This window comes from Palaemon carinicauda, chromosome 6 (genome assembly GCF_036898095.1).
Source record: "Palaemon carinicauda isolate YSFRI2023 chromosome 6, ASM3689809v2, whole genome shotgun sequence".
Taxonomy (NCBI): Eukaryota; Metazoa; Arthropoda; class Malacostraca; order Decapoda; family Palaemonidae; genus Palaemon; species Palaemon carinicauda.
The window spans coordinates 162,049,749-162,059,532 of record NC_090730.1 but is presented as its reverse complement, the minus strand read 5'-3'; positions in this window follow the sequence as shown (position 1 = coordinate 162,059,532).

The following is a 9,784-nucleotide window of genomic DNA, read 5'->3' as shown; positions in this document are numbered from 1 at the left end:
TATCTTATCTATCATTCGTAGTTATTAATATCTACAAATCCAATGAAATAACCTTGGCCAGAGGCAGAATATTGTGAAATCTCCTATGATATTCTGATGGATGCAAATATTGTGTTAAAAACTTTGTTATTAAAAGAATATTAAGTGTCAGACATTTACTAGTTGAAATCTATACTATATTCCGATAGAAATGTCAATTCTATATATCTAATATATGTTTTTAGATTATATATAGATATAGTAACCAAAGGCATACAGCATCTCCCTTATATAATAAAGAGAATTTTTCTCTCTCTCTCCCTCTCTCTCTCTCTCTCTCTCTCTCTCTCTCTCTCTCTTATATATATATATATATATATATTATGTATATATATATATATATATATTTAATATATATATATGTATATGTATATATATATATATATATATATACTTCTTTCCAGTCAAGCTGAGCCGTATTGCCAGACATATAACTATTCGGTCTCTCCAAGTCCATTGAGTAGGGGGGGGGAGAGTAGTCATACCCTAGTGAATGGGGGTACCCCTCAAGAGGTACACTCGAAAACCACAACTGCCGTGTTGTAGATAAGAAAGGGGGAGGGGGTGGGAAGGGTTGAATCTATTTATGTGTACGTGTGCGTTCATATGACTATATACTTAGCCCTCGTTTCTGACGGGCCGCGTACACTGGTTAAAAATATCCAAGCGAAGCAGATCATTAATGAAATTTAGAATCAACATTATTTGTAAATTAATATAAAACGATCAGGCTCAATTTTATCTTGGTTTAATCAAACATTAATAACTTCACTACCATTCGAAAAATAATTTCGTACTTCAAAAACAAGTGAATATCGCTAATACAATTTCTTTCAAAATATCTCAACAAAACAATACGTCCCTGATTTTCCCAGACATGTGTGCAACAGACCTTTAATTTTGTTTTATTGAGAAATCTGTTGAGAAATCTGAAGATCTTCAGAATTGATACGATTTTCCAATATTCAGAACTTTGCTCAAATGAACAATACTTCACCTTTCAAGGAGATGCAAAGATCATCAAGGAATCTTCCTTCCTCCACGACTAGTGAAGAATGTGATGAACAAAATCTGTTTTTTCCAATATCTTAAATCAAAATATCTGAAAAACGTCATGGGTAGCTTTGATTTTCCAAAACATTCGAACAATGCCATGAAGGACTCTTCATTTATGACACTTTTCCAGCACATCTGAAGAGGGCAATGTATGCCTTTCTTTTCCAAAATTGCTTAACTAAGCCCCCAAAAGCTATGAGTTCTTAAGCCATCTAAATAAGATCATAAATGTATATGCTTTATAAAGACAATTTACTAAACAATTCTTAACTCAAGGGGCTACTGCACTGTAATTGTTCAGTGGCCACTTTCCTCTTGGTAAGGGTAGAAGAGACTCTTTAACTATGATAAGCAGCTCTTCTAGGAGAAGGACACTCCAAATCAAACCATTGTTCTCTAGTCTTGGGTAGTGCCATAGCCTCTGTACCATGGTCTTCCACTATCTTGGGTTAGAGTTCTCTTGTTTGTGGGTACACTTGAGCTCACTATTCTATCCTATTTCTCTTCCTCTTGTTTTAAATTTTTTATAGTTTATATAGGAGATATTTATATTAATGTTACTCTTAAAATATTTTATTTTCCTTTCCTCACTGGGCTATTTTCCCTGTTGGAACCCTTGGGCTTATAACACCCTGCTTTTCCAACTAGGGTTGTAGCTTAGCGAGTAATAATAATAATAATAATAATAATAATAATAATAATAATAATACTTTGAACTAGGTCATAAACGATTCCAATTTATCAACAACGTGTGATTAAGGTCATGAATGGCTATTGTTTCCCAAATCTGAACTAAGTAATGATGTTATCAGCCTTCACAAAACATCTGAATAGATCATAATTGCTTTTGCTTTGCCAAGATTTGGATAGGATCATAAATACAATGTTTTTACAACACGTTTGAAAAAGATTTCCCAGTAGGTTGGCCAAGGCACCAACCACCCGTTGAGATACTAACGCTTTCCTTTGCCTATAAAGGTATTTTTTTATGATGTGGCTTTTAAAAATATTCAATAAACAAGTTCTGTTTTATCTTAAGTATTCCTTCTTCTATGTATTTCCTTAATGTAATTTTAAGTTATATAAAGTCTCTAAAACCATAATAAATGAAAATAAGTAATTTTTTACAGTGGCAATTTTCCGGGTGGAAATATTCCTAGGTGGGCAATTTTCCCAGTGATAATATTCTCGGTGGCAATTTTCCGGATGGCAATGTTCCTAGTGGCAATATTTCCAGTGGCAATATCCAGGGCACGACACCTGATATTCTAGCCTATTCTTTACACATACACCTGACTACACTAAGAGACCTGGAAAAAACAGCAAAGATTATAGATGTATCAGTACCCATTGATTTGGCCTAAATAGACCTGAGAGGCAGAAAATAACAAAATATCAAGAACATGATGGAGAAGGCCTGGCTATTAGAATTAACTGCATGCCTAGTATTACCAACAGGATGGAACTGTCTAAGAAGATCTGAATGTAAAGGATGGTCTGAAGAACGACCTGAAAAATACATAGGAACTGAAAGAAACAGGAATAATACATGTGATGTTAGGGGCAACAGGACTTATGAAGAAAAACCTTAGACAATACCTTCAGGAAATACCAAGTTACCCAAGCATAAATGAGCAATAAATCAACAATACGTTAACGTGGTGCAAGGGTTTGCGTATCGCCATGATCAACAAAGTTATACTAGCCTCGGCCACCCATACTAATTGGTTTGCTGTGAACGATAGACGAAAATCTCCCACCATCATCAATCCGTACTGGCCAGCTTACATAAGTCGTTTTATAGTTTATCAATCAAATATGTGTTTCAATGTTGTTAATGTTTTAAAAATACTTTGTTTTAATTTTCATTTTTTCTTACATCGTTTATTTATTTCCTTATTTCCTTTCCCGACTGGACTATTTTTCCCTGTTGGAGCCCTTGGGCTTAAAGCATCTCGCTTTTCCAACTAGGGTTGTAGCTTAGCTAGTAATGATAATAATAATAGTGATGAAAATTGACCAAATCCCAGACATGAATTGACATGGCTCAGGCCTTTGTCCAGCAGTGGACTAAAATCTCTCTCTCTCTCTCTCTCTCTCTCTCTCTCTCTCTCTCTCTCTCTCTCGATGCTAGTCTCTCTCTCTTTACGAAATCAACTAATTCTATTTGTCTCTCTAACGTTTAATTAACAAACAAAACTTATAAAATAACTAATCAGTCATATCTTAATTTTTTCAATGTGAAATTCTCTCCTGACATCACAACTGGATTTATTATTGTTGTAGAGCTCTATGGAATAAATCAAGATGAGAGTCAGCAGCTGTAGGTTTACAGGTTTAAAGGCCGCTCATGAATGGCAGAGACAAGGGACAGTGACATTGCCCTATCAAGCAGGACAATGCCCTAGAGACTGACCATATTACATATGATGAGCGCCAAAGCCCCCTCTCCACCCAAGCTAGGACCAAGGAAGGCAAGGCAGTGACTGCTGATAACTCAGTAGATAGACCTATAGGCTAACCCAAACCCCCCAATACTTAGCTCACAAGGATGGTGAAATTGCAGCGACCAAAGAAACTAACGAGTTTGAGCGCGACTCGAACCCCAGTCTGGCGATCACCAATCAGGGACGTTACCACATCAGCTACCACAGCCCACAGCGACCAAAGAAACTAACGAGTTTCAGCGGGACTCGAACCCCAGTCTGGCGATCACCAGTCAGGGACGTTACCACATCAGCCACCAAAGCCCACAGCGACCAAAGAAACTAACGAGTTTATGCGGGACTCGAACCCCAGTCTGGCGATCAACAGTCAGGGACGTTACCACATCAGCTACCACAGCCCACAGCGACCAAAGAAACTAACGAGTTTGAGCGGGACTCGAACCCCAGTCTGGCGATCACCAGTCAGGGACGTTACCACATCAGCTACCACAGCCCACAGCGACCAAAGAAACTAACGAGTTTCAGCGGGACTCGAACCCCAGTCTGGCGATCACCAGTCAGGGACGTTACCACATCAGCCACCAAAGCCCACAGCGACCAAAGAAACTAACGAGTTTATGCGGGACTCGAACCCCAGTCTGGCGATCAACAGTCAGGGACGTTACCACATCAGCTACCACAGCCCACAGCGACCAAAGAAACTAACGAGTTTGAGCGGGACTCGAACCCCAGTCTGGCGATCACCAGTCAGGGACGTTACCACATCAGCTACCACAGCCCACAGCGACCAAAGAAACTAACGAGTTTGAGCGGGACTCGAACCCCAGTCTGGCGATCACCAGTCAGGGACGTTACCACATCAGCCACCACAGCCCAATATTTATTCCGATAATCCAAAAAATTGCTCAAGATTCCCGCTTGAAGGCGCACAATCGTTCACGCGCATACGAAATGCAAGCCAGTCCCTTTTCCCCTTCCATTTCAGAGGAAAATTGGTTCTTGATAAAAAAAAATAAGTTTTCAGGAAGTTGAGGAACATTTGGGCTCCTGGAACGTGTACGAAATCATCTCGGGCCGACTCCTCTCGCATTCAGATCACCCGTTCTCAGTTGATGATGGAATTCTTCCAGAACTCAACGACGGCCAGATATGCTGCTCTGCGTTTCCAGCGCCAGACATACTGATCTGCGTTTCCAGCCAGCCAGGACCACCTGCCTCTTCAGGGAGATTTTCATCTTTTGGGAGAAGGGGAAAGTTGCTCTGGGCTTAAATCTCCCCTATATAATATAGAGGAAGTGTCTGGATATATATATATATATATATATATATATATATATATATATATATATATATATATATATATATATATATATATATATATATATATATATACTGTGTATATATATATATATATATATATATATATATATATATATATATGTGTATATTTTTGATACATTAATGTCTGGATTCTCTTAACGACCTCGGGATCAGAGCCCCAGGCGAAATCACACAAAGACAAGAGCTTATGACCGGCCGGGAATCGAACCCTGGTCCGGCAAGCTTGTATAGACAGTGACTACCACGTGGCCAAGTGGTAGTCACTGTCTATACAAGCTTGCCGGACCAGGGTTCGATTCCCAGCCGGTCACTAGCTCTTGTCTTTGTGTGATTTCGCCTGAGGCTCTGATCCCGAGGTCGTTAAGAGAATCCAGACATTAATGTATCAAAAATATATATGGCCTATTTGAATATGAAAAACACGTCTAAATGTGAAAAATTTATCATATATATATATGTATATATATATATATATATATATATATATATATATATATATATATATATATATATATATATATAAATTTCCTTCCGGTCATGATCAGCTCTCTCTGTCTTCACAGAGATTTTCATCTTTACGGAGAAGGGGGAAAGTTGCTCTGGGCTTAAATCTCCCCTATATAATATAGAGGAAGTGTCTGGCTATATATATATATATATATATATATATATATATATATATATATATATATATATATATATGTATATATATATATATATATATGTATATATATATATATATATATATATATATATATATATATGAATATATATTTCTTTCTGGTCACGCTCAGCTTTCTATCTCCTCACAGAGATTTTCATCTTTAAGGAGAGGAGGATATAATATAGAGCAAGTGCCTGTATATATACTGTATATAAATATATATAAGGTATATAGAAGATGAAACCTTGAGAAATTTCTCGAGTGCCCTATGTGGATGAGATTATGGGGAGGGGTAGATGAAGATGGTTTGGTCATGCTCTTCGTACTCCCCAAGAGAGATCACTTCACCAAACATTGAACTGGGCTCCATAAGACACCAGAAGAATTGGAAGACCCAGACCTACATGTCTGAGGACTAAGAAGCGCGAAGTAGGATATAATGAATGGAGAAGTATTGATTTAAAAGTTCAAGATACAAAACGACTGGCGAAATCTAACCGAGGCCCTTTGCGTCAATGGGCAAGGGGATGGTAATATATTTCTTTCCGGTCATGCTCAGCTCTCTCTCTCTCTCTCTCTCTCTCTCTCTCTCTCTCTCTCTCGATCCACAGAGGTGTTCATCTTCATGGTGAAGTGGGGAAACTGGTTCGTCGAACCCGGTTGTCGAACCTGCTTGTCAAACAGTTCGAAGAGTTGGAGTCAGCCACAAATGCACAAGGTTTGTGGACAATGAAGCCCCGCCCACAAAAGTCAGGCGTTGACAGACTTTCTTCGAACCGTTCGACGAACGTGTTCGACAACAAAATACCCCTTTCACACGTTCGAACATCACTTCAAACACTTGTCAGTCCAACCGCGTTCGACGAACCATTCGACCGTGTAAACCCCGTTTAAGGTACAATTATAATTATATGGATTTCCATCGAAGACACAACTGGAGATCAACTTAACCTGATTATTCGAAAAATCTAATCTTATACCCCATTCTATCTAATTTTTTTCTTCTTGTTTTGTTAAAGTTTCTATACATTATATAGGAAACATTTATTTTCATTTCTCCCTGTTTCCTTTCCTCACTGGGCTATTTTCCCTGTTGGGGCCCCTGGGCTTATGGCATCCTGCTTTTCCGACTAGGGTTGTAGCTTAGTAAGTAATAATAATAATAATAATAATAATAACAAAAATAATAATAATAATAATATGGGTAATACTGTTTAAATAAAAGAAAATTTGCATTAAAGTATTGGATAAAATCTAGTTTCTGCTTGACTTACGTAATAGGACTTTGTAACGTTAAGAAATTTGACAGGTTAATTAAACTGTTAAAAAAAAAAAAAGAATAATGAAAAAAAAAAAAAAAAAAAAACGAATACCCATTGGGATGTGGCAGGCCTTTTATATGAATGTCAAATTCTTAAAGTTGTAATCTTTTCACCTTTCTACCACATATTTAAAAAAATCAAAACTAATTGAGATTTTCAAGTGAATGTAGCAAAGACTTGAGCAGCTCAGAGAGAAAATCGTCTAAAAATTAGTGAATTTATCACAGATAGTTAAAATTTAAATATAAATCATGAATGGCAAAGGATAGTGACAATGCCCTAGAGACTGACCATATATGCATATGATCAGCGCCCAAGCCCCCTCTTCATCAAGCTAAGACCAGGGAAGGCCAGGCAATGGCTGCTCTATCAAGCTAAGACCAGGGAAGGCCAGGCAATGGCTGCTCTATCAAGCTAAGACCAGGGAAGGCCAGGCAATGGCTGCTCTATCAAGCTAATACCAGGGAAGGCCAGGCAATGGCTGCTCTATCAAGCTACGACCAGGGAAGGCCAGGCAATGGCTGCTCTATCAAGCTAAGACCAGGGAAGGCCTGGCAATGGCTGCTCTATCAAGCTAAGACCAAGGAAGGACAGGCACTGGCTGCTCTATCAAGATAGGACCAGGGAAGACCAGACAATGGCTGCTGATGACTCAGCAGGTAGATATATACGCTTTGCCAAACCTCCCATTCTTAGCTCACGAAGATAGATTGCAGCGACCAAAGAAACTATCAAGTTTGAGAGAGTCTCAAACTCCAGTATAGCATATCGCCAGGCAGGAACGTTTCCAATAGGCTACCACACACCTTACTGCGCTTCAAATACTCTTCTACATCGACCTCATACTACACTGGTCGTTTTTTTTTTTTTTTTTTTTTTTTTTTTGACGCTGATACTGATGGAATATAACAAATTAAAATAAAACTTCTTAAAACAACTGTTATGACATAATCTAAATTTAATTATTTTTCAAAAATAGCCTTAAAAAACGAATATTTCAATTACATATTTATATCCAAACATAATATTTTTCCTAGAGGTAAAGGAAGGAAAGACGATGGATTGACCAACTAAGAAAATCTGCCTTTGTCTTACCGTGAACTATAGTCAATTCTTTTTAGTGAGGCAGATTTGCACCGACTCGCAGGGGTGCCCTTTTAGCTCGGAAAAGTTTCCTGATCGCTAATTGGTTGGACAAGATAATTCTAACCAATCAGATAGCAGGAAACTTTTCCGAGCTAAAATGGCATAGCACCGACTAGCAGGGGTGCCCTTTTAGCTCGGAAAAGTTTCCTACTACCTGATTGGTTGGACAAGATCATTCTAACCAATCAGGTAGCAGGAAACTTTTCCAAGCTAAAAGGGCATTGCACCGACTCGCAGGGGTGCCCTTTTAGCCCGGAAAAGTATCCTGATCGCTGATTGGCTGAACAAGATCAATCTAACCAATCATGTAGCAGGAAACTCTTCCGAGCTAAAAGGGCACCACTGCAAGTCGGTGCAAATGCGCCTCATTAAAAAAATTGAGTATAGTTACAGCTGATGATGATGATGCATATTCTTCCAAGAATTTCCAAAAAAAGACCACAAGCGCAAATGTAATATGCGATGTACAGCGCATGTGTACACATGCACATACTCTACCTCTGTAAGAGAGAGTGTTGCTTTTAGGTCAACCTTTCAGCTGGGAAGCAATGAATCACAGGGTAAGTGATAAATGGAAGCCCCCAAGGACCGGTGCTTCATTTTTGACGTTGCTTTCTTGCAACATATAAGATTAATGAAGTATTCTTTTTTTTTCAGATATACAGGAGATGTTTGCATTTTATGGTCGTGGTGGTATGATCAGGCAAGAGTAATATGTGTACTTGTATATATATATATATCTATATATATATATATATATATATATATATATATATATATATATATATATATATGTGTGTGTGTGTGTGTGTGTGTGTATGTTATAAAAACTTATATATAAATTAATTCCAGAATAGATTATTTTTATTGCTATCACAAAACATTTACGGAATATAGGTTAATTATTGTTTAACCATATGTTTGTGTGTATATACATACATATATATATATATATATATATATATATATATATATATATATATATATATATATATGTGTGTGTATACACACACACACACACATATATATATATATATATATATATATATATAATATGTACGTATGTGTGTTGATAATTGGCTATGTATACCCGTGCATATCTAACAGTCAAAATGAAACCTATCTTCTCTACCTGCTTTACATCATCTGGACTTACTTATAAAAACAAACCTATTACAAGAGTAGGAGAATAAAGAAGTTTTATCTTTTGTGACAGGACTTGAACCTGGATATTACGGATGGCCGTGAGTATGGATTTACGCACTATCCTTATAGAAGAGACTTTGGTTAAGGTCATCTCAAATATTAATATGTCTCTTGATTTCTGATAAGTCTTATTTTGTAGGGGTTTCAGGCGAACAGTATTGATATATATATATATATATATATATATATATATATATATATATATATATATATATATATATATAATGTATATATACATGTATATATACATATATATATATATAAATATATATATATATATATATATATATATATATATATATATATATACATATATATATAAAATATATAATTGTGTGTGGCGTTTAGAGACTATGAGAAAGCTTTTAATTCTGTTAAAACTTCAGCAGTAACGAAAAGCCTTCAAAGACTAAGAATAGATGAATCTTATGTTATAATACTTGAAGATGTCTATACAGGATATACAGCAATCCTAAAACTACATAAAGAAAGTGAGAAAATTCCCATTATAATGAACTTTTCTATTTTTTATGGAAAATATGCCTATAATTGCAATAAACTAA